The sequence below is a fragment of the Schistocerca gregaria genome, chromosome 1, assembly GCF_023897955.1.
Source record: "Schistocerca gregaria isolate iqSchGreg1 chromosome 1, iqSchGreg1.2, whole genome shotgun sequence".
Taxonomy (NCBI): Eukaryota; Metazoa; Arthropoda; class Insecta; order Orthoptera; family Acrididae; genus Schistocerca; species Schistocerca gregaria.
Genome location: NC_064920.1, coordinates 705,701,849 through 705,723,054, shown reverse-complemented (window position 1 = coordinate 705,723,054; position 21,206 = coordinate 705,701,849). Strand labels below are relative to the sequence as shown.

At 37.7% G+C, this 21,206-nt stretch overlaps 1 long non-coding RNA gene across 2 annotated transcripts in view; it reads left to right on the top strand.

The window, feature by feature from the left end:
• LOC126365764 (uncharacterized) overlaps positions 1 to 20,085 on the top strand; it is a 109,734-nt gene extending 89,649 nt beyond the window's left edge. The window contains exons 2-3 of one of the 2 annotated variants that reach the window (XR_007566257.1): positions 14,462 to 14,589; positions 19,472 to 20,085. This is a non-coding gene — a long non-coding RNA (uncharacterized LOC126365764). Of the gene's footprint in view, positions 1 to 14,461; positions 14,781 to 19,471 lie in introns of both variants that reach the window. The other variant, XR_007566258.1, reaches the window with a different exon arrangement.
• Positions 20,086 to 21,206: the final 1,121 nt, after the last annotated feature.

The window sequence follows — 21,206 nt, the reverse complement described above, 5'->3', positions numbered from 1 at the left end:
TTGGAAGCTTCAATATCCTCGGCTGAATCATCATATGGACAGTACCCTGTCTGTCAATGGAAGCTGACAATGTGGTCACTGCTGAAGTGAGCTGTTCAATCAGGGTCAGTAGCATGGTGTTCATAGTGACTAAACCTGATGAAGCCACACTTAAAAGACTGCAGATGCAGAAACCATTCCAAACTTTTTGCCGATCATGTAGTAACCAATTAAGACATGAAACTAATCCAACTAACACAAATATGGCTTGATTCATAAACTTCTGAACAATATTGGAAATGAGACTCTCGTAACTCCACAAGTAACATGACAAAAATATCATGTAGAAGGTGCAACATAAGTGATTCACAGAACAACTGCTGTGAGTAGTACAAACTAAATGAATGTAGTGATACTGAGTCAGTGGTGCTCTGCATGTATATAGGTGCATGTCACTGGTATACAGAATGGCGGAGACCATGCTGTTTGCACGCTTCCTACAGGCGGCCACTAGTGGCCAGTACATGCTGATATAGTTGGTGGTTGATTTAAATTCTCATGCATGGTGACACTATACTCAGTGTATGTCCACCCACATGCACTAGTAGCAGGATACAACTTAATGGATTTAGAAAATGAAATTAAATACAAATCACATTTGATCTGTGACCCTGGCTGCGTTGAGTTTGATGATGAGCAAAATGGCTAATGTGTATCTTACCTAGCTTTTGTGGTCAACCCTGCACTACCCTAGCCTGTATTGCTTTAAAAATTAAAATTCAACTGGTTTTGATACTGTGTGTGCTTTAATTGTCAATAGAACCTCATCCAAATATGTATCTGTTAGTAGTAATCCTCTACATCTGGTGCATAATGCAAAACAACATCATATATTAATGATTGTAGGAATCTACACAGGCTGGATTTTCAAAATAGAATTTAAAACACCAGTTACATAATTTACAAATGAAGGAAACCACTCACCAAATAGCAGAAGCACTAAGTTCCCAACAAGAACACAATAAAGTGAAAGAAAACTTGAGCTACAGTACAAATACACGCGCACACGCACACACACACACACACACACACACACACACACACACACACACACACACACACACACACACACACTCATCTACACATGCATCCACATTATGCTGGCTGGGCTCACAGTGACAGGACTGGGGTTCAGCAGAGGGATAGATGGACTTAGATGGAGGTTGTGTTGCATGGGGCAGGCAGAGGGAGAAGGTGGTGGGAAGTGGGAGGAGGAGTTGAGGATGGGTAGCTAGCAGCTTGGAGGGAGGCAGCAGCTTTGCAGGCTAGGAATAAGGGAGAGAGCACCAGCAGTTGCACAGGCTAGGCATGTGACACACAGGTACTGGACCCAATGAGGTACGGTGCACTATGAAGATAACAGGGGGGTATGGATTGGGAGAGAGTGACTAAACAGAGGAAGGGGAAACTGTCCCTGCTGTCCCCACACCCTCTACCCAAAAGTTTCTCCTTCCTCTATCCTGCCAGCACCTCGCACTCCATGTTCATTATATGTCACAGCTCACAGGCTCCAGTATCCACGTGTCACATGTCTACCCCACACACACCCCAATCCTCTCTCTAATATTCCTAGCCTGCATACCTGCTGTCTCCCTCCAACCCATATGCAACCCTCCCTCCTGCTTCGTGCATCATTTCCCCTTACCTACCACCTGCCAAACTGTAATCCCAGCATTGTTTGTCTAGCCAGGATGATGTGAATGCACAGGTGACAGGTGTTCTCTGTCTCCGTCTGTCTGTCTCTCTCTGCATATGTGTATGTGTACTTGAATTCTTCAAAGGATTTCTTCTGGAAGCTAGTAAAGTTTTGAATTCTCTTTTGTGTGCTGGTGTCAATGACTCAATGTTTCTACTGACTGGTGAGTGGTCTCCTTTACTCCTAAATTATTTACATTGTGTCAAAACTTTCCTTACTATGTAGAAACACCAGTTAAAGCTGTCCAAGCACTGTATGAATGATTGGTCTTTTATGATGTTGTAAAAATGTCCTCTCTAGCCAATACCACATGCATTTTTTCAGACTAGTGAATGGAAAACATACTAGACACTTATGTCTGTGGCAGACTAACAATCTACTTAGAGCTCAATTCACAAAGGAGCTTATAAAACTTAATTCTTGTAGACAAATGAGAAGTATACTGTACTGCTGGTTTGTTTTCCTTAAATGCCTGTAAGAGGACCTGTATGTGATCCTTTCTTGTCCATCAGTGAATACTGCGAATGTTGGGAGGTGGTTCCAGATTTCTCCCTGTGCTGAGTCTGCACTAGCTTAGTCTTGTTGCTGGCAAGTAACAAAAACTTTGGGTTCCTGAACAGTGGACACATATATAGACCTTATTTTAGGATACCTCTTTTACCTGTTGTGGTATAACTTGGCTCTGTGTTAGGTATCATTTTTGTGAGAAGTAAGTTGTAATTGGCTGTTAGTATTTACATTCATAGATTGCAAAGGTGAGCATGGTGAACCATGGACCTTGCCGTTGGTGGGGAGGCTTGCGTGCCTCAGCAATACAGATAGCCGTACCATAGGTGCAACCACAACGCAGGGGTATCTGTTGAGAGGCCAGACAAACACATGGTTCCTGAAGAGGGGCAGCAGCCTTTTCAGTAGTTGCAAGGGCAACAGTCTGGATGATTGACTGATCTGGCCTTGTAACAATAACCAAAACGGCCTGGCTGTGCTGGTACTGCGAATAGCTGAAAGCAAGGGGAAACTACGGCCGTAATTTTTCCCGAGGGCATGCAGCTTTACTGTATGATTAAATGATGATGGCGTCCTCTTGGGTAAAATATTCCGGAGGTAAAATAGTCCCCCATTCGGATCTCCGGGTGGGGACTACTCAAGACGATGTCGCTATCAGGAGAAAGAAAACTGGTGTTCTACGGATCGGAGCGTGGAATGTCAGATCCCTTAATCGGGCAGGTAGGTTAGAAAATTTAAAAAGGGAAATGGATAGGTTCATGTTAGATATAGTTGGAATTAGTGAAGTTCGGTGGCAGGAGGAACAAGACTTCTGGTCAGGTGACTACAGGGTTATAAACACAAAATCAAATAGGGGTAATGCAGGAGTAGGTTTAATAATCAATAAAAAAAAATAGGAGTGTGGGTAAGCTACTACAAACAGCATAGTGAACGCATTATTGTGGTCAAGATAGATACGAAGTCCACACCTACTACAGTAGTACAAGTTTATATGCCAACTAGCTCTGCAGATGATGAAGAAATTGAAGAAATGTATGATGAAATAAAAGAAATTATTCAGATAGTGAAGAGTGATGAAAATTTAATAGTCGTGGGTGACTGGAATTCGGTAGTAGGAAAAGGGAGAGAAGGAAACATAGTAGGTGATTATGGATTGGGGCTAAGAAATGAAAGAGGAAGCCGCCTGGTAGAATTTTGCACAGAGCACAACTTAATCATAGCTAACACTTGGTGCAAGAACCATAAAAGAAGGCTGTATACATGGAAGAAGCCGGGAGATACTGACAGGTTTCAGATAGATTATATAATGGTAAGACAGAGATTTAGGAACCAGATTTTAAATTGTAAAACATTTCCAGGGGCAGATGTGGACTCTGACCACAATCTATTGGTTATGAACTGTAGATTAAAACTGAAGAAACTGCAAAAAGCTGGGAATTTAAGGAGATGGGACCTGGCTAAACTGAAAGAACCAGAGGTTGCACAGAGTTTCTGGGAGAGCATAAGGTAACAGTTGACGGGAATTGGGGAAAGAAATACAGTAGAAGAAGAATGGGTAGCTTTGAGGGATGAAGTAGTGAAGGCAGCAGAGGATCAAGTAGGTAAAAAGATGAGGGCTAGTAGAAATCCTTGGGTAACAGAAGAAATTTTGAATTTAATTGATGAAAGGAGAAAATATAAAAATGCAGTAAATGAAGCAGGCAAAAAAGAATACAAATGTGTCAAAAATGAGATCGACAGGAAGTGCAAAATGGCTAAGCAGGGATGGCTAGAGGACAAATGTAAGGATGTAGAGACATATATCACTAGGGGTAAGATAGATATTGCCTACAGGAAAATTAAAGAGACCCTTGGAGAAAAGAGAGCTACTTGTATGAATATCAAGAGCTCAGATGGAAACCCAGTTCTAAGCAAAGAAGGGAAAGCAGAAAGGTGGAAGGAGTATGTAGAGGGTCTATGCAAGGGCAATGTACTTGAGGACAATATTATGGAAATGGAAGAGGGTGTAGATGAATTGGCAGATACGATACTGTGTGAAAAGTTTGTCAGAGCACTGAAAGACCTGAGTCGAAACAAGGCCCCCAGAGTAGACAACATTCCATTGGAACTACTGCCGGCCTTGGGAGAGCCAGTCCTGACAAAACTCTACCATCTGGTGAGCGAGATGTATGAGACAGGTGAAATACCCTCAGACTTCAAGAAGGATATAATAATTCCAATCACAAAGAAAGCAGGTGTTGACAGATGTGAAAATTACCGAACTATCAGTTTAATAAGTCACAGCTGCAAAATACTAACGCGAATTCTTTACAGACAAATGGAAAATTTGTAGACTTAGAGAAAGCTTTTGACAATGTTGACTGGAATACTTTCTTTGAAATTCTGAAGGTGGCAGGGGTAAAATACAGGGAGCGAAAGGCTATTTACAATTTGTACAGAAACTAGATGGCAGTTATAAGAGTCGAGGGGCATGAAAGGGAAGCAGTGGTTGGGAAAGGAGTGAGGCAGGGTTGTCGTCTCTCCACGATGTTATTCAATCTGTATATTGAGCAAGCAGTGAAGGAAACAAAAGAAAAATTCGGAGTAGGTATTAAAATCAATGGAGAAGAAAAAAAAACTTTGAGGTTCGCCGATGACATTGTAATTCTGTCAGAGACAGCAAAGGACTTGGAAGAGCAGTTGAACAGAATGCATAGGGTCTTGAAAGGAGGATATAAGATGAACATCAACAAAAGCAAAACGAGGATAATGTAATGTAGTCGAATTAAGTCGGGTGATGCTGAGGGCATTAGATTAGGAAATGAGACACTTACAGTAGTAAAGGAGTTTTGCTATTTGGGGAGCAAATTAACTGATGATGGTTGAAGTAGAGAGGATATAAAATGTAGACTGGCAATGGCAAGGAAAGCGTTTCTGAAGAATTTGTTAACATCGAGTATAGACTTAAGTGTCAGGAAGTCATTTCTGAAAGTATTTGTATGGAGTGTAACCATGTATGGAAGTGAAACATGAACGATAAACAGTTTGGACAAGAAGAGAATAGAAGCTTTCAAAATGTGGTGCTACAGAAGAATGCTGAAGATTAGATGGGTAGATCACATAACTAATGAGAAAGTGTTGAATAGGATTGGGGAGAAGAGAAGTTTGTGGCACAAGTTGACCAGAAGAAGGGATCGGTTGGTAGGATATGTTCTGAGGCATGAAGGGATCGGCAATTTAGTATTGAAGGGCAGCGTGGAGGGTAAAAATCGTAGAGGGAGACGAAGAGATGAATACACTAAGCAGATTCAGAAGGATGTAGGTTGCAGTAGGTACTGGGAGATGAAGAAGCTTGCACAGGATAGAGTAGCATGGAGAGCTGCATCAAGCCAGTCTCAGGACTGAAAACCACAACAACAAAAACATTATGTCAGTATATAGTGTAAGATATGTAGTGTCATTACTTAAGTATTTTGAAGTGTAGTCATTCATAATTTCCCTGAAGAGGTCAGTGATTTCCAGCCAGGTGAGTGCGAGTCACTTTTTTGAGAAAACATCCACAGATGTGCATTGCATTCTTAGCCACTGCCAGCAACCATCATGAAGTACTGCATGAAGAGATACCACCTAGCTGCCTTCCTGGTAGCTGCTCCCTGTTTTATTGGTGTGATAATTGATGCTCCATGACTACATTTGGTGTAATTGCTGAGAGGCAGGTCACAGTCTACAGGCATGACAAAGTTTCTTAGAAGTTTTGAACACTGTAGTGGTGACATTAACTGAACAAATAAAGTTTACAATAAATATTTTAATTCAGTTAAATGTTTTTCATTTGTCTAAGAATATGGTTGAATTATGATCTGTTACAATTTGTTGACGATAATCTAGTGCTTGTAAGAAATCACAAGCTGTAAATGAATTACAGAGAAAGCTTTTGGACGTGGCAATGTTCCATTCTAGGTTGAAAAGTAAGACTGTCCAGTCCTCAGAGTCTCATAGTTTGATGTCTTGATGAAATAGCTGAAAGCTGTTTTAAGAGATCATGCAAATGATGTAAACTACTCAGTTTTTATAGTCAAATGGGTCTTTCCAGATTTATTGGCACTGTTAATGATGCAATGACCAGATCTAGTTTCTCTTTCACATGCCTTGCACAGGTAGAGACATACACAATATTATCTGCAGATAAAATTTTAATAGCAGTGTCTAAGTGCAGGGAACACTAATCAATGAACACAACAATGACACGATACAGTGGTAGAATATTAAACAGAACAGTGTACAAAATAGCAATTTAAATGAGTCACATTAATTAAGGAATTAACTGGTAAAGCAAACACTGCACAAATCCAGATGTTGCGTGGCAACAGTTCAGATACATACTTCTCCAGATACATGGAATTATCACATAGATAGTACACAAACTTGTTACATAGATATTATGTGAGTAAATAGTGGGAGCATACAGAACATAGCTGTTGCTCATTCACTTGCTAGACTGGGGCTGGAGTATGAATAAACTATCATTTTGGAAACTACATAATCCCTTGAAAAACTGCTGTGTTAGATTTTGCTATTTAGGATAAACTGTAAGTATTAACCATAGATTTGTTTAGAAAATATATGGTGCTCTAGAAATTTAGAAAAGCTTATGGAACCATTGTATGCAAAAAAAATATTAGTTACTATCAAGATGTCCTGGCAGTGACTACATTTCCAGACACTCTTGACAGTGTCCATGGTTATACTCATGAATGGCAACAAATTACATGAAAAGAATATAGAAAATGTCTTACATTAGCAAAATAATACACTTATCAATTTTTTTTATGGATTTGCCATGTATCACCGTTATACCTAACAACATGTTACATAATTACTAATTATATTAACTAAGGGAATCAAAACTGTTTTTTGTTCTCTGTTCGGTTCAGTCAAGGTAAGAGTACTCAACCTTATTGAGCACAAAGACAAATACCATGAAATTTTGGGCAAAAGGTATCCACACACAACAATTAAACTTTGCCTTTAAATTGTCTAAGTGTATTTTGCTACTGCTGTCAGTTTTCTCATCTGCTTAATGTTCCCTCTCATTACTCCCACATCAGTTTGTTGAATTGTTTACAGTCTAGATTCCCAACTGGCTGGTTTCTTATTGATTGCTGCTCTGTCCAGTCAGTCTATTTATCCCTGCACCTTGCAGTGTGGTTGCATCTCATATTCATTGATACAGTGTCACAATTAAGATTTTAATGTTCCTTGAAATGTTCTAATTGCTGTCTAAACATAGATGTTTCACTTGTGTCCTATGACATATTTATACTGCCACCATTCACCTCAGTGTGTTCCTTCACTGTCATTTCAATATTTCATGAGTCCTTTTTCGCAATGATTCTGCAATGTGATATGAAGACCATGGTACCACATGGAATGATCTCCTATCTGCATATCATGTTAAGTTCTCAGAGTCTCAAAGTTCAACATCATGGTGAAATAGCTGAAAACTGTGAAAATGATTTACTCTGCTCAGTTTTTACAGTTAAGTGGCTCTTTACAAGTTTATTAGAGGTGCAAATTATGCAATGACCAGGTCAAATTTCACATTCACATATCTTATATAATTGGAGATGTTCACACTACTGTTTCCAGACATAACATTAATAACATCATCTTGGTGCAACGGCACACTAATCAATGAACGCAAAAATGGTATGACACACTGGTAGAATAATAAATAGAAAATTGCACATGATAATGTATTTAATAAATTCACATCAATAAAAGAATCAAATGGTAAAAAAGTCATTGTGCAAACCGAGATGTTAAATGGTACCTTCTCAGAGACATACTGTCACATACATGTTACACATACTTGTTACATATGTGATACATGAGTTATTGCCAGGAGATACTTCACATAGATGTTGTTGATTCACTCACTCAGCCAGGGCCGATAATTTTGGGTGACTAACTACTGAAAGACTGGCCTACAAACAAATTGTTATTTCAGAAACACATAATCATTAAAAACTGCTTTGGTGCTCCTGGAATTTAGAAGAGTTTATGGAAACATTTCATGAATCCACATTGGGAGTACCATATTTATAAGTACAAGCACCATACTGAAAATTATGATAAACTGTGCAAAAATCTTAATTAATGGCTTAATTAATTAATCAAGAATGCCACCTTGTGCATAAAAATCAGGACAACAAAATATAATGGAAAATATCAGAATCTAAAAAGCATACAGGCAAAATCTACAATAGAAAATGTAACTGCTTTACTCTTAACTATCTTGTAAGTTAATGAGTATCAAAGAATTTCCTGTCTTTATAGTGAGTGAGTGTCACTAAATCTAAAAATATGTATTAGCTTACATGGTGTTTGCTTAGTCCTACTACGGTAAAAAGTTTAATTATTCATATCTTTGAATTAGTAACACTTTCAAGAAAATTACATATCTTGGAAGAATCAACACATTAAAAATAATAACCTGAATAATGAATCCCAATGAAATTCTGCCTATATAACATTTTGAAATATTTATGTAGATACCAAATGTAAAGTACTTAAGTAGCTGTATCCAGATAGGATAAATAGCAGAAAGGAAGAAAAAAATATTTATTAATAGGAGTGGAAATTATAAAAAATGAAGTAATTTCAACTTGAAAAGTCTCAATGTCAAGTAATAGAGTTGTAGAAGGAAAATAATTATTTAATGGAAACAAAGAAATACATTGTTAGATTTTGAGATAACATGGATGCAAAGGAAAATGAGGGAGATATTTTCAGACTAATTTCATTTCATTTCATTTTTTATTGGTCCTTTTAGTCATTTGTTGTATGAGGTATACAGTGTGACATTGGGCAAGCCATTGTGATTTACAATACATATTTTTAAATCATACAGGAATATTTACATTGATTTTGGCTTAATATTATCACAACTGAAAATTCACCTTTCGTACATGATATTTAACACAAGTAATTCAATCAGTTTTTTTGGATATAAACTTTTGATTAACATTTCATTTATTCAATATATGATTATGTTTCAAGATAGTCATCTATACTATAATGACACTATTGCAGTAAATAATTAGGGACAGCAATTTTAAATTTTGAAGTCTCTTTTATTGTTTTAATGTTATTAGGAAGTGTATTGTATAGTCTGTTTTAGTGTTGTGTATGCATGCTGAACATGTATATCCTGATTTCTCTTTGTGCTATACAGATGGACACTCTGGTTAGTTGATACAACATTGCTGCTATTTTCTAAGATTTTTCTAACAAATATTATTACTTGTAAGATACATAAACATGCTAGTGGAAGGAATGGAAGTTTCTTAAACAAGGGCTTACATGAGCTTCTTGAGACAGCATTTTCTATGGCTCTTACAGTTCTCTTTTGGCATGCAAAACAACTTTTGCTAGCAGATGTGTCCCCAAAAGATAAGCCATATTGCAGTAAGGATTCTGCCTGAGCGAAGTATACATTTTTAATATCTCTTTTTATGTGCAACTACAAAGAATTTTGATAGTATAACAAATGATATTCAATTATTTGTAATGTATTTTGCATATTGGACCCATCTTAGATCTTCTTAGTTCCATATTTGAAGAAATTTTGTAGAGTCTACATTTTCAAGGGTTCTGCTAAACAACTCTATGTCTGGTGTTAGTGGACATTTATTTTGCACTGTGTGTAAGTGCATTGTAACTTTTTTCTGTGTTTATTAGTAAATTATTCACAGAAAATTAATCTGTAATGTGGATGGTACACATTTTAATCTCATGCAGTAATTCTTCTCTCGACCTTAAAAAATCACAAATCTGCAAATTTTATGTAACTATGGCATGGACTTGGTCAGTTGCAAGTCATTTACAGAGAGTAGAAACAGAATTGGTCCTAGAATAGATTCTTGTGGTACACCATACTTAATGGTCTGGTTTTTTGAGCAGTAAAACTTCATATTGTTCCTTTCTTGGATGGCAAGCTCAACTCATTGCTCTCTGTTTTGGAGATATGATTTTATCCATTCCTAGACTGAGCTCCTAATACCTACAGATTCAAGTTTCTTAAGCAAGGTGCTGTGACTGATGACATCGCATGCTTTAGAGAGGTCTAGAAATATGGCTGAGTTATGCTCTTTGCTGTCTACTGAATTTCAGGCTTCATTTAGGGATGCAAAACTAGCATATCCTAGACAACAGGGGATTTTAATAAAACATATGACAACTTGAAAGGCTGCATTGATTGTGGAAATAGAGACTGAGGCAGATTGCAAGGAGCTCTTGGATAATTCAAAATCAGGTGAGGTACTGAAATGTCAGTTGATCATTTTGCTTCAATTTAAATCAGAGTATGTGTGACATGCGACATGAACATGTGGGGTCTTCAGGATAGCGGGATGTTAAACACTACCCACCACCACCATCTTCAGGATAGCAAAATTCCTCCATAGACCTGACCAGATATGTTCTGATTTCAGACAGAGAAGAATATCAGCACCATTAATTAAAGGGACAACATTCATGATTGTAGATCAGAGAATAAAAATGTTAATATAGTATTAGTTAACTGCAGAAGCATTGATTGATTAATTAATTTATTCATCCATAGAGCAATATACATTGTATGGATGTTGTCAAATGTCTGCAAAATATTTCTTATTAAAATAAACATTCCTCTTACAGTATTTCAGCTCCTATACTTAGTTCTACTTTTCTAATCATATCATGAACTGTTATATAGTAAAATATTCATGAACACTAAGTTACAGTCTATAATTATTTTAATTATTCATTTACAGTGTAGTAGCTATTATTTAGCATTTTTTAAAAGTGTGGAGATCATTTGCATCTTTAATTTCTCATGACAGTCTATTGTACAGTTTTATTTCATAGTATAATACACTAATTTTGGGTTTTTGACTTGTTTCTTCTGTTTAGATGCAAACACTGTCTGCATTTGGTTCCATCGTCATGTATTGTGCTCTTTATGGTGTAAAAATTAAGATTTTTTCTTATATACATTATGCTGCGATAAATGTATTCATATGGAATTGTCAGAATTTCTAGCTTTCAATCACTGCAAAGTAAAATCAGATGTAAGGAAGCAAATGTTTCATTTAAGAGGAATGATATAGATAAAGAAGTGTCATACAGAAACAGAGAATACTCACAAAAATTGAAGTGAAAGATGGTGCAGCTGGAAGATTTTGTGTTGAATTTTAAAAACTGAAGCCAGATCATGACACTATAGATTTTTTTAAGGAGTGTAGAAAAGCAAGTTGCTAGACACTGGAATCAGAGGAGGAAATAAAGATCAGAAGAGTGGATGGAAGATGCTTCATAAAAGAAGAGGTGGTGTTTGAACCAAAACAAAACAATATATTTCATGACATTCATGTTCATAGAATAACAAGAGAATACAACTTTAATTTAATGACAAAGCTAGAAGACAGTACAAGTGAAGGTGGCTTTGAAATTCTCCTGAAGGTAAGTCTTGAGTGCTCCGTAGCCAATTTTATGAGGTTTTGTAAACATAAGTACACCAAAAGAAGGTAATATGAGCATAACAACTATAGAGGAAATGAATATTTTTGTTATTACATTGAGACATTGAACTCATCCTAAGCTAGATGAATCTCATTTCCAGTACCAGAGGTAGCAGACCAGATTTAGTTAAGCAGAATAAACAAACATCAGAATGAGAAAGAGCTTTATGATCTTCTGTGTAGAATATTGAAAAGACAAAATGCTATATTCAGTATGGACAAGGTGTACACAGCTTTAGTTCAAAGTCAAGGATGTTTAACATATGACAGCCCTCAAGCTGTCTTGAAGGGAAAGAACATCAGCAATGAAATAATTAGTAATACAAATCAAATGATGTCTATAATACAGTTAAAATCCATGACAAGTGCTATGGCTATGAATGAACTACTCAGATTAGTAATGGAAAGTGGATCATTGCAGCATGAATGCAGAAACTACCTATTAGAAATAGTGAAACTTTAAATACACCAAAAATGACAAGGGTGATATTGGAAAATCACGACACTTTGGCTAGCGTAATTGTGTTTAACCAGACTCTGATGGTTTTGAAGCTGTATAAAGCTGCAACACTCAAATGCACAATGTGGAAATCATTGTTGCATCTACAGAATTGGCAATAAAAACGTTTATTTTCAATATAAGGATGACATAAGTGAACACTTAGAGCATAAGAAGACTGAAATTCTGGTATCAAGCAAAATAAAATGTTTTGTTAGTGGATGCCTATACTTGCTCTACATTGTGGAATATGACTGTTTTGATGCTAGAGGACTGCACCATGTTGACACAATTAATTAATACTATTTAATGAACATAAACAGGCACAATAATCCACCAATATATCAAAACCAAGCACAACCTAATGAAAATACTGTTCTAATACTTACTGCAAAGAAGCCTTTAATAATATTATAGAGTGGTGGGTAGCTGATCAGTCAACTACCAGAGATCACAACAAAATACACGTAGTTGCAGACCACAAACAGAACGTAGAAGCTCAAGGGTGTTTAAGTCATCACAATAATATCCAAGAAATGTAACTATCAGGGCAAATTACTTTGGTCTGCTTATTCCTACAAGAGTCCTTTAAAGTTCTGTGCAAAGTATAAGGCCACTACAAGTCACACAGCTATGAGAACAAAAAGGGCCCTATGTGACGTTAAATGCTCATGTTATGTCCACTATTATTCCCAAGGTGTATGTATCTGCTGCATTTTTGCAATGCTAAATACTTACTAAATGGAATCTGTTGATTTCACAATTCAGAATCTATACTCATTTTCACTGCTGCCCTCCCTTCCTCTTTAGTTCTCTTAGCTATGTTAAGAAGCTGTCTTGTACTTCTGATAAATTTTTTAAAAGGCATGTGGGCCAATAGGACTTTGCCAGTTGGGACTCTTGTTATTCTCTTTCTTAAAGATGACCAAATACATGGGCTAATTTCCATGGATTTTTTTCTTGCATCAGATACTTGTTAAACAGACTTGTTAAATAAGGCACAGTTTTATCCTCCAGTGACTGAAATGCTCCAGCCTATGTGCAGTACAGATCAAGAGCATTTCCTTTTTTTTTTAACAAATATATGACCACTCCTACTTCTCCATCAGTTAAAATCATTACTGACATATAAGTGCAATAAATTTAATAATTCATCTGCTACTAAAAAATACATATCTATTTACATGATTTTTCTGCAGAAAGATGAAAAAAAATCAGGAAAATTAAGGTTTGAAACTCATTGGCCAGGAAGATAGGCTTAAATAGGAGATGGACCGGGTCATGTCCTTTTCAAAGGGAATGTCCCGGGACTCTACTAAATTAATTTAAAGTACCAACAGACAACATACACTAATAAGCCAAAACATTATGACCACTGCCCATCGCGACACTGGATGCCATTGTGGGCATGTTGTGAGGTAACAGACTAGTTGTGGTGCCCTGAAAATATTTTAAGTGCAGAGTTGGCATGGCCGCATGGGCCGCTGGGCAAGCCAGGGCTTGTCAGCAACCGTGTGGTGCCGAACATTAGCTGGAGCAAGAGGGGTAGCTCCAGTGTGTGGTCCAGGCGGCCGTGTGGCTAGGAATTCCATGTTGACACTGTGTCAAGAAATGGGCTTTGTGTTGATGAAGGAGATTTGTATGGTGGGAGTGCCAAAGATGGCGAACTTTGTGAAACTGTAATGGCAGACATTATGTAGAAATTAATAATACCCAGGGGGGTCATGATACCTTAAAAAGAACATGTACTTTATCATTATTTTCACGATTCTGGTAGTGTAATCATATTTTCAGTATCTTTATTAGTTTAAAGTTTAGTATCTGACTGTAAATTATACAAGTAACACCCAGAAATGAAATTCCAAAGTCTAAATGCTTCATCCAATTTTGTCGATTGGTATGAATTACAGGCATGTAACTTGAATAATACGTGAGTTATTGGAGGTCAAAGTGGCCAATGACTATTGATCGCAGCAGGCCATAAGTACTCCATAGTTACATGAAAAATTGGTAGCAGCATACTTATAAATATATTTATTCCTCTATGTATTTGTTTATATCCAATATACATGGTGCACCAAAAAAATGTATACACACTTTGAACTGTCATAAACAATTTATTTCCCTTTCCAAAAGGTTAAATATCTGTGAGAAAGTAAAGTTATGTTTCTTCAACAGGTGGCAGCAGTGGCAAGGAAGTAATTGCAACATGGCAGACGTGCGTTTGAGCTTTGAAGCACGGAAGCAGATAATTAAGTGGTACTGGAAGTTTGAGGATGTAGCTGCGGTTTGAAGACAGTGGAGAAGTGAGTATCATACAGAACCACCTTCAAGGTTAACAATTACACATCTACGAGACAAATTTGAAACTCATGGAACAGTGTGTGATGTGCCTAAAGGACGATCAGGGTGACCTCGTACAGCTACAAGTGATGATTCCACAACTGTGGTCTTGGAACTGTTTCAGCATTCACCTCAAAAATCTTCAAGGCAAGCGGTACATGACAGTAATGTAAGTGCTAGTAGTGTGCTACGCATTCTGAAGAAAGGCAGGTTTCGTGTGTACATTCCAAGGCTGGTGCAACAGCTAAGTGGCGGCGATCCAGATCGAAGGTTAGAATTTTGTGAATGGGTTCAGGAGATGGTGATACGTGAACCAGGATTTATGGGTAGCATAATTTGGTCGGATGAAGCCCAATTCAAATTCAATGGAACTGTCAATAGGCACAATTATGTGTTCTGGGCAGTAGGTAATCCTCACATTACAGTTGAAAAGGCTGTGAATTTGCCTGGTGTAAATGTGTCGTGTGGTTTGTCTGCAAGGGGACTCATTGGGCCTTTCCGCTTTGAAGGTACTGTTACTGGAGAAACACACCTAACAGTGCTTACTGACTCCATATTCCCTGCCATTCATACATTATATGGTAATGATGAGTTTTATTTCGAAGAATATGGCGCCCCGCCGCACTATCATAGGGACGTACGAGCATACCTGGATCACAATGTGCCAGGCCAGTGGATAGACGCAGGGTACCAATCGAGTTTCCTGCACGCTCTCCAGACCTCACACTGCTGGATTTCTTCTTATGGGGCACAGTAAAAGATGAGGTGTATAAATGTAAACCATGTAACCCAGACACACTTTGGGATGAGATTCAGGCTGTGTGCGCAGAAATCTCATTTGAAACTTTGATACGATATACGGAATCAGTGGCGACTTGTACTCAGAAATGTATTGATGCTGAAGGCCACCAGTTTGAACATTAATCACATTTGCAAAGTACATTTATTTTTCCAATTGGACTTTAAGCTTTCCATTTACAGAAATTTGACATTATAGAACAGGAAATAAATTTTTTATGGTGCTTCAAAGTGTGTATACATTTTTTTGATGCACCCTGTATACTATTCAAAAAGAAAATGATCAAATATTTGCTGTGTTTTAGAAAGTTATTTAAATGTAAATCCAGTATTTTGTATGTGTTTCAATACGTTTGTGAGTGTGTGTTGGCTTGGAGACATGGCAGGAGCGTTTTAGCCAATCACAGTGCTTATTACTATGGTAGGCAACTGCCGAAGTCAATGGAGAGACTGTGTGGAAGTGGGAGAGGAGCATCGGGCCACACAGGACATGGGGGAGTGCTGGATGGGAAAGTGCGATGGACAGTCACAGGAAATACTTGGAGAGTGTTGAGCAGTTTGCGCGTGATCGCGGGAGATAGAAATATTTCATAGTGCCGACTTGTGCACTTGGGAGATTTCCATGGCTCTGTAGTGAAGATGCAGTATGCGTTTAGAAGTGAATATCTCGCGAGCTTTGTTCTTGTGCATAACTAATTACGTGAAGTAGAAATCTATTATTTACTTGTTATCCAACTTATATTTAATTTAATTGCTGGACCACCGACACCAATAAGTGTTTTGCAATAATAAAAGGCATTCTTAAAGATACTTCTGCTATCATACTCATCATTTAAAGTCATTAAAAATAGTACCTGCAGATTTTATTTAATTGCAGTCTTTCATTTATAAATTTCTATGTTACATTCAAAATTTGCAATTGCGAGTGACAGGAACCTTAAACTTTTGATTCATGTGTATATTCTTATTGTATACTGTAGACTCAGCAGTATTTGGCTTGTAATGCGGTAACTATGTATCCCAGCCCATAGACAATGAAACCAGCCAAAACTTTAACTGAGGGTACGTAGTTGAGGGCCACCATTAATTTTTTTTTTTTAAGCCCACAATGTGATGCGGTAAGCAGAGCGGACACAACTGAGGGATTACTCTAGTGAAGCTACGAGCTGAAAATGGGGAAATTCCTTGAGATAAGTGACTTTGACAAAGGGTAGATTATTATTACACAGACTCTGTGAATGAGCATCTCGAAAATGGTGAAGTTGATTGAATGTTCATGTGGTACTTGTGACCATACAGGTTGTATGCAAACATGCATGTGGTGTGATGATGGAATAAAATACAATCCCTCTCATCCTTTCAAGAAAAATCAAAGTTCAAAACTGTTTACAAGTTCTATATCAGCATGGAGCCTCCAGGTGCTACCGCATGAAAAGATTTACACACACATTACACAGAACAAACACTTCAATGAGCCCCCATAAATGTGGTTGAACATACAAGTTTGGCTGTTTCATCAATGAGGCACCAACTCACATTTGTTGCAATGTAGCCAGTGATTCACAAAAGTTTTTAATATAAATGCAGGCAGGATGTGCTATGCAAAAATTGGGTATGGATTCTCACATTTTTTAAAGTTTCACAAATTTGAGTACATTTACAATGACACAGAAAAATGGAAAGTTACAGTTCACAAAAAATTAATTTCAGTGGCTGACTGAGTAAACCACAATTAATTGCGTGACTTATCATTAAAAAACTGTTAAAGTTCCACAGTATTTCAAACTATAAATTTCACGATGGCTACAGATTGAAACCTTCTGAGTGCAGCTTATATCACATGCAACCTGAATAATGTCAATTAGATGCTGAAAAATTTCTGTGTCCAAAAGTAGGAACTCTGAATAATTAGCAGACATGTACTGGCAGCTATTTCACCACTCACAAGATAAAAGTTTCTTGAAACATAGACTAAGATAGCCTGACCACCTAGAGAAATGTCTGAACATAGAATCGCCAAATAAATGCCACTGTTCACCCATAAAATCTTTGTCGAGCACCACTGAAGTCAGCTACACTACTGAATATGAAAACTGAAATTCTTAATTTTAATCTTTTATACACATATGATACATCAAACCACACAGAAATACCTGAATAATGTTATGCTGTTATCAGTTTTCTTTTATCTGCCAAAATTTCTAAATAATAATTTCTGTGGCTTTGCTCTGTTTTCAGATTTATAAGTATAAATACTTATAAACAATTTAAATTATACATTAAATAATTTCCTGTGTATTTTAAGTTTACTGTATTGCCACTACTTTTAATGTTTCTCTGTTTATTTAGTAAGAAAAACTGATTTTAATTGTGCAAAATCCACTTTTCAGCCTAACTTCTACAGTTCAGGAATTATTTTTAACTTACATATTTAATGTGGATATTGAAGGTGCATCCTCGCATGTATAATCATCCAACTTTTCTGCTTCAAATGAGCCTTCTGGATTTTGCACTGGATGCAAAAAGCGGCCATGAGAAATGAGCAGCCATTATGCTGCCCAACAATGAGTTTTCCCTGTCATGTGGTCACCTTAGTGGCCAGTGGAAATTCAGAGACAACCCCACCTGTGGAACATAGTGTGCAACTGGACCTCCGTGTTCTCCTCTCTAGATGATTTCAGTTGTCAACACAAATATGACCTGATCTGTGTGTCCATGGTCAAGTGTTTGTGAATGAATAAAGTGTTTCTTCCCTTTACAATAGCTAGTCATGTTACATACTTTTGTGAGCATCTATGGAAAGAGGCAGAAAGATAGTGAAACTACTAAAAGGTGCTAAGTGGTTGGATGTCCACTGCTATTCAGAGAACATGGGGTTTGGAGACTTGTTTGCTCTGTAAAGTAGGATAGAGGGTGATCTGTGGCATCTCTGCCAAAAGAGCAGAATGCTGGGGTACCACAAGTATTTTGGAGCACACTGTTCATTATAGATGGAGCTCTGCAGCAGACCACCCCTACATGTTTACATGCTGATTCAATGACATCATGAATTACAATTGCAGGGGGGACAGGACCATCAGGATTCAACTATCAATCAATGAAATTTTTTCAGCTCTTCAGGTGGATCACATTTTTGCTACACTACGTCAATGGTCATTTCCAAAATCATAATCATTGAAATGAACAGCAGCTCAAAACATGCAGCGTGCCACCTACACAGGCTGATGGGAGCAGTATTATGCTATGGGAAACATAGTTCTGCACTTGCATGGGACCTGTGGTAGTAATCAAAGAGTTTGTGTGTGTATGTGTGTGTGTGTGTGTGTGCGTGTGTGTGTGAACCACCTGCATCCCTTCATTCTCGATGTCTTCCCCAACAGATATGTGATCTTTCAGCAGTATAACTGTCTTGGAGCCATAACTGTGCTACAGTGGTTTGAGGAGCATAGTAGTGAACTCACGTTGATGTCCCAGCAACCAAATTCATCTGTTGTAAATATAGTGGAACCCACCTGGGTCACTTTCTGGTGCCACTATCACACATGCAAGCAAGTGGCCCATTATTTATGTGAATTGCATGACCTGTGCATAGACATCTAATGCCCACATACCTCCACAAACCCATGAACAAACTTTTGGATGCTTGATGTTCAGAATCAGTGATGTATTTCATTCCAAAGATGGACAAACAAGCTATTAAAGAGGTGGGCATAATGTTTTTGCTGATGAGTGTAAATCTGGATGGCCAGATGGATATTTGAGCCCATTCCTTGTAAAAGTGAGTCTTAGCCACTTTATCATCTCAAATCAATATATTTTATAATTTTATTTCTTATACTGGGTACAAAACAGGAGTTTTATCTTTATGTATGAATACAAGTCATGTTAATATTAATACAAAAGTGATTCTCTGCTGACAACTCTATAAAAAAGAATACATTGTTAGTAAAAGGGAAGCTCTAATCTTCAATTATCGTAGAAAATTCTCACATGACACAAACTCAGAAACAAATTCTGCCAATATATAATGAAATTTTTTCGTTCCAGGATGGTACTGACTGATGAAGGGGGCACTGCTTTGTGATTGGTTCTCAGGGGATAGTGGGAGAATTGTGGTATGAGGGGGAATTGCATGGACAATCTCTTTGTGGACTAGGACTGGGGGATAGTATCTGTCTGTAAGGCCTTGGTGAGACCCTCAGCATACTGTCCAAGGGATTTTTTGTCATTGCAAGAGAGAGGTTTGTAAGAAGGTTCAGCAAGCAAACACCAAGGCATTGGAAAGTCAAGTGGAGGCAGTGAAGTATAAGGAGGTTTTACCTCAGGGCACTGTATGTCACTGGGTAATGTTGTCAACTTCGTATACTCCAAAAGCAAAGACAAATAAGTTTGTGACATGGTATCAGTGTCCGTACGAAGTGACTGAAACCATGTCACCTGTAAATATGAAGCTACAGTTATGAACGAGGTCAACAAATGTGAAAGGTGGGCATCTATGATGATTCAGAGGTATGCCAGAAGCAATCCCAGGGGCAGTGTTAGTGAAACCAAGGAAGAAAGTTAGAAAAAAAGGATCAGAAGAGTGAACAATGGAAGAAGGAAAGAAGGAGGTCCATATAGGTCATATGACATATGCATTAAGGTAAGGTAGTAGTTAACATCTGTTATGTTTTTTATGATTCTTGCAATTTTAGTTATTCTGATTGTGTGTGTTATAGATTGTAAGGATAGTTATGGGTAGGGTTATGTGTGTAAGTTAGGGTAGAAATGATATGTAGTAACAGTGTGAAGGAAGCTGGTTAGAGACAGTTAGGCTTCTGAGGTGTTAGGAGATGATGAGGGTCCCTGTCCTCAGTTTGCCATTTGGTGAAAATAGTTGTGGCACACAAACACACATTCTGCAAGTGTTACATGGTGCACACTTATCTGGTTAGGTTAGAAATACTGGGGAAGTTTCTACACATGAAAGAGAACAGAGTGCCAGTAACAGCAGAAGATGGAGATTGGCATGTGGCAATGACTGATGGAGAGTTGTAGCAGTGCCAGAGTGAGGAGATATCTTTATGCCCTACTAGAAGGATTCAGATGGGAGGGGGTACTTATGGCATGGAATTGTTCAGGGGCAAGGCAGAGGGTGATCCAAACTAAAAGGAGGTGATGGAACCAAAGTGTACTTCAAGTGAGCAGGTTTATGTTAGCCATATTCAGTGCAAAACATATCCAGTTGCTAAGAGTAAGCGAAGCTCTTGGGAGCCAGATACTTAGAATTAAGAGGCAATAGGTTGTTGATAAATGGGACTATGTGGACGTTATGGAGCCAAATTTTCATTTACCAGCTACCATAATGAGACTTACTCTGTTAAATATAATACAACTGCAGCTGTATTGGTCAAATGAGCATTTAGGGAAGTTGCCTAAGTGAAACCTTACCTTTTTGTATAATGTTTGGAAACCAAGTCCAGTTTGTTCACAAAGTCAGATTATAGCTGCACTGGAGGGACAGATGACTGTGGAGCAGTTAATGCTGCACATGCAGCAGTATTGATTGGAAAGGTAGACAACAAGTAGCTGTGACCTATAGTGTGGCAATTCCTAGCACCATAGTGACTCTGATTTTGCTGTGCATAGCTTTTGTCTATCTGAGACAATGTGCCATACGGAAATCTGATTCATGGATAATCAAGGTTCTGGTGGACTGGATCATAAGAGAAAAAGATGGAGAGTGAACTTATTGAGTGAAGAAGACAGGAGCTAGCCATAAAATAGTTAATGCATAGTATCT